At 39.5% G+C, this 8,115-nt stretch overlaps 1 protein-coding gene across 1 annotated transcript in view; it reads left to right on the forward strand.

The window, feature by feature from the left end:
• Nucleotides 1–8,115, forward strand: part of KCNB2 (potassium voltage-gated channel subfamily B member 2) — a 401,464-nt gene that overhangs the window by 190,556 nt on the left and 202,793 nt on the right. The gene's annotated exons all lie outside the window — the stretch shown is intronic.

Raw genomic sequence — 8,115 nt, forward strand, 5'->3', positions numbered from 1 at the left:
GTGTTATGGCCGTGTTTCATAATCTTACTTGAGGGTGTCACATGTCACTGTCTGCTGTGTATTTTTGTTGTGTACCTGCAGTTCCGTAAATTAATTATGAGTGAGTAGTTATGGCCAGGAAAATCAATCTTTAAGCAAATTAATATTCCAATGCCAGTTGCACAGCTACTTCTCCATTTAATGTGTGTCTTGGCTTAGAAAAGGAGAACAGTGAAGGTATCATTTTGGAAAAACTTAAATCAAAGTCAAGACACAGAAAGCAAGCCAAATATGCCATAAGATTTTGAAGCTGAGCGTTGGACTCCAGCTCTTTTAAGACAAACAACAGCTCCTATATTTGATCTCTTTTCTGGCCATTTCATTTCTGTACTACGGAAAGTAGAATATGAATCACCATATCTGCCTTGGATTGCCAAATAAAATATAGGACACCCAGCTAAATTTGAATTTCAGGTAAATATCAATTTTTAGTATGAACACGTCCCAAATATTGCATAGAGCATACTTAAACTAAAAAAAAATATATTTGTTTTAATCTGAAACTTAAATTTAACCAAACAGCCTATATTTTTATGTGCTAACTGTGGTAACCCTGCCAGATAAGGCAGTTATGAGAAATTAAAAACAAATTTCCGTGGGTGTGGGACACAACTACAAGAAGGACTCTACCTAAAACATTTACAAATTGTGACCTGGTTGTTTGTACCCTCACAATAAACTGAAATAAAAAAAAAAACCCAACAATTTTCTGATGCAATGTAAACAGAAGGGTATAGCACATAAGAAGTAGATAAATATATGACTTTTACTTCCCTTTAATGGGAAATCAGAGGTTATCGTTTTGACAAAAATTCTTTATTATTCAGAGAAATAATTTAGGTTTGATAACTTTAGCACCAAAGACATGCTATTTTTTCATTTCTTTTTTAACCCTATAGATGTCACAATTACTTTTTTTAAACATCTTTTTTTTTTTTTTTGCAGTTTTTGGCCAGGGCTGGGTTTGAACCCACCACCTCCAGCATATGTGGCTGGCGCCCTACTCCTTTGAGCCACAGGTGCTGCCCCACAAAATTGTTTTAAGATTTAGTTCTCTTAACCTCTGAAGGACATCACTCACTCTCCTTCTTCACGAAAACAAACCATACTTTAGAAAAGAAAATGACACTTTTGGTTGCATCAATGGTTGTCCCCCCCCCCCCGCCTAGATTATTCCAAAATTAAAATGTAGGCCATAAATATAGAATATTTTGAAATGTTCCACTTCTTCATTGTACTTCAGAACAAGGTGTTTGTAGCAAATGCACCTATTTTGTTTCTTTCTCTGCCTAATGAAAGATATTTATATTGTTATTTGGACTAGTTCTAGGCCCTGAGCCAGCACATTAATCACTAACAACTTAAGAGGAGAGCAGGCATTCTAGTGATGGGGCCAAATGAAAGTCAAATTCAAGCCTGCAAATTTTGAAAATCATATTGACCCTAAGGGAAGTGGGCGCTCTCTTCTGCTGGAGGGAGCACTGTAAGCTTTCTAGAAGGCAGACTGGCAGTGTGTACAGAAGGCGGTAAAGGTTTGCATCCTCCTGAGACCGGCGGCCTCTGTAGAGGGCAGAGTAAAGAGACACGTGCCTCAATTCTCCTTTTGTTGCCTACTTGGCCCCTCTCCAGTCCTCGTCTTTCTTCCTAGACTGTGAACGGCTTTGGAATGAGATTTAGCTAATTTGTTTTCTTCTACACCTAGTAACGGACACGTAACAAGCACTTGTAGTAATTATTTGTGAGCTGAATTAATTTTGAATGAACTAAGGATATAATTTGGTCTGAAAGGCCTCTAAGGCCCATACCCTTTTATCCAACGATCCTATGCATTGATGCTGAGAAAAGAGGTTCTTACATTCACGAAGATGTGTGCCAAGGATGTTTATTACAATTTTATTACAGCAGTAGAAATTGCAAACAAGTTAAATATGTGCTGTGGACTGAGGTATGTCCCTTCAAAATGTATATCTTGAAGCACTAACCTCCAATAGGATGGTATTTAGAGGTGGAAACTTTGAGAGGTAACTAGATTTAGATGAGGTTGTTGGAGGGGGGTGGAGCCCCATGGTAGGGTTAGTGTCCTTGGAAGAAGAGACACCAGAGAGTTTGCTTTCCATCACCCCCTGCCCTGTGAGGACATAGCCCGAAGGCAGCTCTACAAATTGGAAAGAGAGCCCTGAACAGAAACCAGCCGCCCTGGGACTTTCATCTCAGACTTCCAGCCTCCAGAACTATAAGCAATAAATTTCTGCTGTTAAGCCTCCCCCCTCCAATGGCATTTTGTTATGGCAGTCCAAGCTAAGACCAATATCCAAGAGTAAGAAATGGATTAAATAAATGATAGTAAGTTCATGCATAGATTCTTTTGCAGTTATGATCATTCTTTAGCAGACTTACAGTGTGGGAAATTTTTTCATTATATTTAAGTGAAAAGCCAAACTACAAATTCGTATTAAATATGGTGCTATTTTGATAAAAACAAACAGACACACATCATATCTAATTTTTTTTAAATACGCATACCAGAAAGTCAATAAATTATTGCCCCTGAGTAGTTGAATTAGAGGTTATTTTTCTTTGTGCTTTACCGTATTTCACAAGTTCTGGATTTGAATATTATTTGCTTTTGTAATCAAAAAAATCAATCAAGAGATTTTTTTTTGGTTGGCTGTTGTCAATGAGCCAATGCCCACTCCAAGGAGTGTCACTGTGAATGAAGAGACAGCTCAGGAGGTATTTCCTCAGACCCACGAGTCTTGCCCAGCTATAGCCAGTAGCCTCTGCTATACGAAGAGACAGTTCAAAGCTCCGAGAGCAACGTGAACCTCCCCTAATGGAAACGCTCTCTAGTCTCCTGTCTTTCTGCTTTTTATCTTGTCGCTATTCACTTGCCTATTTACCTGATATTTTTGCTCATTGGATTAAAAAGCCTAGGAAGCTAAAAGGAACCAGGAAATCTTTAACAAGTAGAAGCAGAAAGATTTTTTAATGAGCTAAACAGACTGTTGGAAATTGAAAGGAAATGAAGAGAAATGGTTCAAGCAGAAAATGACTTGGCTTCTCCACATATCCCCCTAGACCTATTTTAAATCCCCAGTGCTCTCACCCATTTCCTTAATCTCTACACAATTTGAAAGTCTGTTTAGCTATCCAAGATTTCAGCAGTAACACTGAAAACTGAAAAATCGGGGTATGGGTCTTACCTTCTTTTGGCTATTGCAATAAGCTCGTTAACCAAGACTTCCACTCCTCTTCCCTTTCTCTTTTTGTCATACAATTCATTATATCAGCCTGTATGTATAACTTTACTGCACTGTTGGAAGTGTACGCATTTATATAGCTTACATTCAAAAGCCAGGGAGAGCTGCCAGCCTATGCATTTATTAGCCACCTTCGACCTTCGGCGTAGATGAGGTCCTTATGTCCTGGCATCTTGTTTGAAATATTGGCAAAATCTCCACCTGCTTAGCAAGGTTGTGGTTAAAACCTTCCTTTATTCTCTTGTATTGTCACAAGGTATGAGGAGTAACCCTAAGCCGTAAGAAATGCCTAAATTACACAGACTTCGTGGGACCTGACTGATGACCCTTAAATTCATAGCAGAGTAAGTCCCCCCCAAAAATCAGGCAAGAAATCATGAACCATGACTGAAAAATATACAATGAAATACTGTGGCTGGGTTAGAACCATTATATAAGAAAGGAATAAGCATGCCATTATTTCTAGGAACTGATAGCAGAGTTTCCAGCTATTTTAAAGCATACGGTTTAGGGAGTGAACATAAATAATAATCTTAGCAATACTGTACATGTTTCCATTTGGAGACTTTATTTGACTACCAAAATTATGTATCCAAAAATGGAAGGAAAACTGAACTAATTTGGGAAGCAAGAAAACGAATTCAAAATTGCAGACAACAGAATGTAGGCTCTTTCTGGGAGCGGTTGTAATCGTTCCCTACCTGGATCGTGTCGCCAGTGAGAAACCTTGCGAAGGAAGGGAGGCCAACTGTCTCTTCTGCCTCGAAGGCTTCTAGAAATGTTCCTGCTTATCCTCTGTTCTGGGTTTGACTCTGTTCTTCTGACATTTCTGTTCAGTCTTTAAATTGGGAGCAGAAAATAAACAGCTCAATCCCATATATTGTTGACTATGTATTTAGGTCAAACAGCTATATGATTTATAATGTTTTAGCCTGGTGGTTTGGTGCCCAGTTATTCTTCACAGAGAAACAGATCAAGAAATGTCATAGGGGGCTTTGCATCCTGTTCCTGTTAATGCTGCTTTGTGGTCTTGTTTCTTAGCCCATATGATACGCCTAATGTTTTAAGACCTAGATAATGAATAATCATTCGGGACTAGTCAGACAAATCCATGAATCGTGTGCTGTTTCAAGCACGGAGCTCCTCTAGAATCTAAAATGAGACAGCAGCCCTTGAGATAGCCATGGGGCCAACAGATGCAGACTAACATCTACCACAGATAGAGTGCAAAGTGATACAGTCTGGAACGGAGATTTACAGGAGCACTGAGAGAAAATAAATTATACCTTCATTAATAATTAATTAATTTTTTTTGCCTGTGAGGCAAAGAGAGAAGGCAGGGGAAGGCATTCAAGGGGAAATGTAGAAAATAAGTAACATTTAAGATGAACCTGCAAGGATCATGAGGTATTTGCCAGGCAGAGAAAATCACCGAAGGACATTGTGAGAAAAGCAGAAAACTGTTTATAACTGATAAGTGACATTGTTGGTCAAAGAATTTGAGTTGAGTTGGAGTTAAACAGTTTATCCTGCCAATGGACAGAAAGATTGATGGGTAAATATACAGATAGAAATTCAGCTCTTGGAAACTATAAAGTCAACTCGAAGACTGGGATTAGATTAGGATGTACATGAAGATTGTGATGTCTTTGGCAGTTAATAAAAACTGAGACAGGCTTGTGTCCTGGGGGTGAACACTTTTTAACCTGGGGCTCGCTGTTTGGCTGTGCTCCAGCTCTGGGTGTCAGTTTGGCACCTGCCCGGTGAGGAGCGCCCACAGCACAGAGTTATACCAGGGAACAGCCTGGGCCTTAAGGCTTTGTGGCAACACAGTTTGCATGTTATTCTGCCTGGAATCCTCACCGATACCATTCCATTGGTCCATTCTCTGTTTTTAACTGGTAAATGTTCTTTTGGGCTTAAGCTCTAGCATTGTAGACACAGAGGACCTTGAAATTTAAAAACTGACTCTTAAATGTGGAGAGGCCATGAAACCACCACTTGGTACATCTGAAAGAGAAATTTGCAGATTCCTACGCCAGGAACTTTCACTTAATATCAGTGTTCCAAAATACTGCAAAATTTGATAAGGGGGGTGGTTTAGGGTACCCTGATATCAAATTTTTTAGGAAGACAAATCCATTTTGTAGGGGGCATAAAAATAGCTGACAATGTTCAGTGATTCCACCTTCTAAGAATACTGGGGTCTCAATGAGAAGCAAAGAATAACATTTTAATTTGGTAATCTCCATCTTTAGTAAAGGTGGGGATAGGAAGTTGCTAATAATTCTACTGGCTGTTGTTTTTGATGCTGTTCAGCGTAGAGTTCCTTCTTGGTTCCCCTAGTGATCATTCCACACGGAAGAAGCCTCCAACTCTTATCTACTACTCCTGAGGAACAGCCTGTACTATCTTTTAGTAGCAAAACTTTCAAAATTTCCTAGATTATGGGATAGAAGTAGAGTTTGTTGAGAGCCAGATAGAGCCAAAGTACGCCTATGGGTTTGCTTTTGACCCATGTCCCCTTGCCACTTTTCTTATCTGTGAGCAATCAACCACAATTTTAAATGTACATCCAAAAATTCTAAACTGGGTGTCTAAAATAGCCATTGATGAGATCTAGATTAATTTCTATTAATTTCTAGTTAAATGCCAATTGAATCCAAACACCATATCAAAAACGAACAGAATATATAATGCTTATCTTAATGATTGAATTATACCTGTTGTGCTTAGCCATTTTTTTTAAATCCAGCAAAGTCTTACTAAGGGTATAATAGGCAATAACTCACAAACTCATTCATTTGTGCCAGGTCTTTCACAATCAGTGTCATTTTTCCCATATTCCTTTTTAAATGAACAGTGAAATTTGAAAGGGAAAAAAGCAATTAACACTATTTTAGATATTTTTACTTTCCATATTGAATCTCCAAAGATAAAATGGCAGAGTTAAATCATCTAAGTGAAATACAAGGTGTGTAGAGAGAAAGAATATAGCATATAATTTTTTAATCAGCAGGTATAACTGAGCTCAAACTTGAGCTTCTAAAGAAAGGCTAGCCAACTTCACCAATTTCTTATAATCTTATTTTCAGAAAGAAAATAAGAAATCGTATATTCTTATTATCTTGAAAATAATAAGATAATTGTTTATCTAATTATCTAAATAATTTAGATAGATAACTCTTACTGAAACTGAAACAAACTCCTTTGGGCTCTAAATAATAATTGGAAAACTTCACAACAGGAGAGGGTTGTGATACACACACACACAGAGAGACACACACACACACACACACGCTGGTTTTCATGTGTAGTTCCTGGCTCATGATTCCCATGTAAACGAAATTTCTCTCTCTCTCTGACTTCCTCCTGCCCTCCTTATACTTGCCCTGGACTAATCTGATTGTGGGTCCTAAGACCCTTAGTCTAGAGAGGATCCTATCCCACGCCCTGGAGGACAAGATCCTCTCTACACTAAGGGTCTTATTGCCAAGAGAGGCCAAGAAGAAGCTGGACAGACAGGTTCTGCTGGCTCTCCCCACTCAGGCCATCCACATCAGATCATACTCTTTGTCCAGTCACAGTTCCACACAGTTGTCATCAGTCATGCCTTTTCAGTGAAGTCTCCATAAAAGCCCCAAGAGCACAGGCTGGAGAGCTTCCAGGTAGCTGGACACATGGCAATTCCTGAGCAGTGGCGTTCTGCTCCCCCATACCCCACTGTACTCATGCCTGCATCTGTATGCTTTGTAGTATCCTGCAGGGGTGTCCAACATTTCAACTTCTCTGTACCACATTGGAAGAAGAATTGTCTTGAGCCACATATTAAATCGTTAAATACAAGATAAGCAAAAACAAAAAGATCCGTGCATAATTTTTGTGACATCCACCACCACAGATAAGCAAAGAACTCCTCACATAATCTGCATGTGGCCTGCAGGCCATGGGTTGGACACCCCTGTTCCCTAAGTTCTGTGAACTGCGTTAGCCAATTAATTGAACCCAAGGAGCCCCAAATTGAAGCCAGTCACTCAGAAGTTCTAGAGGTTCTAGAGGCAACTTGTGTCTGAAGTCAAGGACAGAGAAGCAGTCTTGGGGACTAAGCACTCGGCCTGGAGGACCTGACACTATTTCAAGGAAGAAAGGGTCGGAATTGAGTTGGAAGGCACTCAGAACTGATTGCTTGCTTGCTGGTGGGGAGAAGTTCTCACGTATTTTGAGGTCACAGAAATTTTTCTGTGTTGATGATTATTATTGTGTTGTGGGGTGACAGCAGAGGAAAATGTGGTTTGAGAGGGGCTTTTTTTTGAAATAAGAATGTTCTCGTTTACCAAAAAATACTGGATGCCAGGAATTAGCATTCTTGCACAGGGGGCCATAGTTAATGCCTTTCCCCAGCCCGGTTCTTCTGTTGAGTATCATCCCACCACTTAGAGCTAGGGAGTGCTGCAGGACACGAGATACAGATCCTTGATGATCCTGGTACAGTGGTCAGACGCTCATACTTTAAAGAACAGGGCTTTACAGGATTGGATGGAAGGGTAAGAGAGTGGGGAAGACGCAGAGCGTAAGAGGAGAACATCTTGCATTGTACATATATTATCTTACACTTTCAGAGAATGAAAAGTTGGGGCTACTTCAATATTTCACTTGCAAGAAAGTCATAGTCTATATCAGTGATGAATTATTCACTTAGGAATAATTAGCATGCAATAAAATACACCAAAGGCAAAAGCACGTTGGACATAATTTCTTTTGATGATTCAGCAGGCAGCCTGGCAATCCTGATTTTGAATGTCAGTCTTCACTGTAC

This window comes from Otolemur garnettii, unplaced genomic scaffold (assembly GCF_000181295.1).
Source record: "Otolemur garnettii isolate 467f Iridium unplaced genomic scaffold, OtoGar3 scaffold00163, whole genome shotgun sequence".
NCBI lineage: Eukaryota > Metazoa > Chordata > Mammalia > Primates > Galagidae > Otolemur > Otolemur garnettii.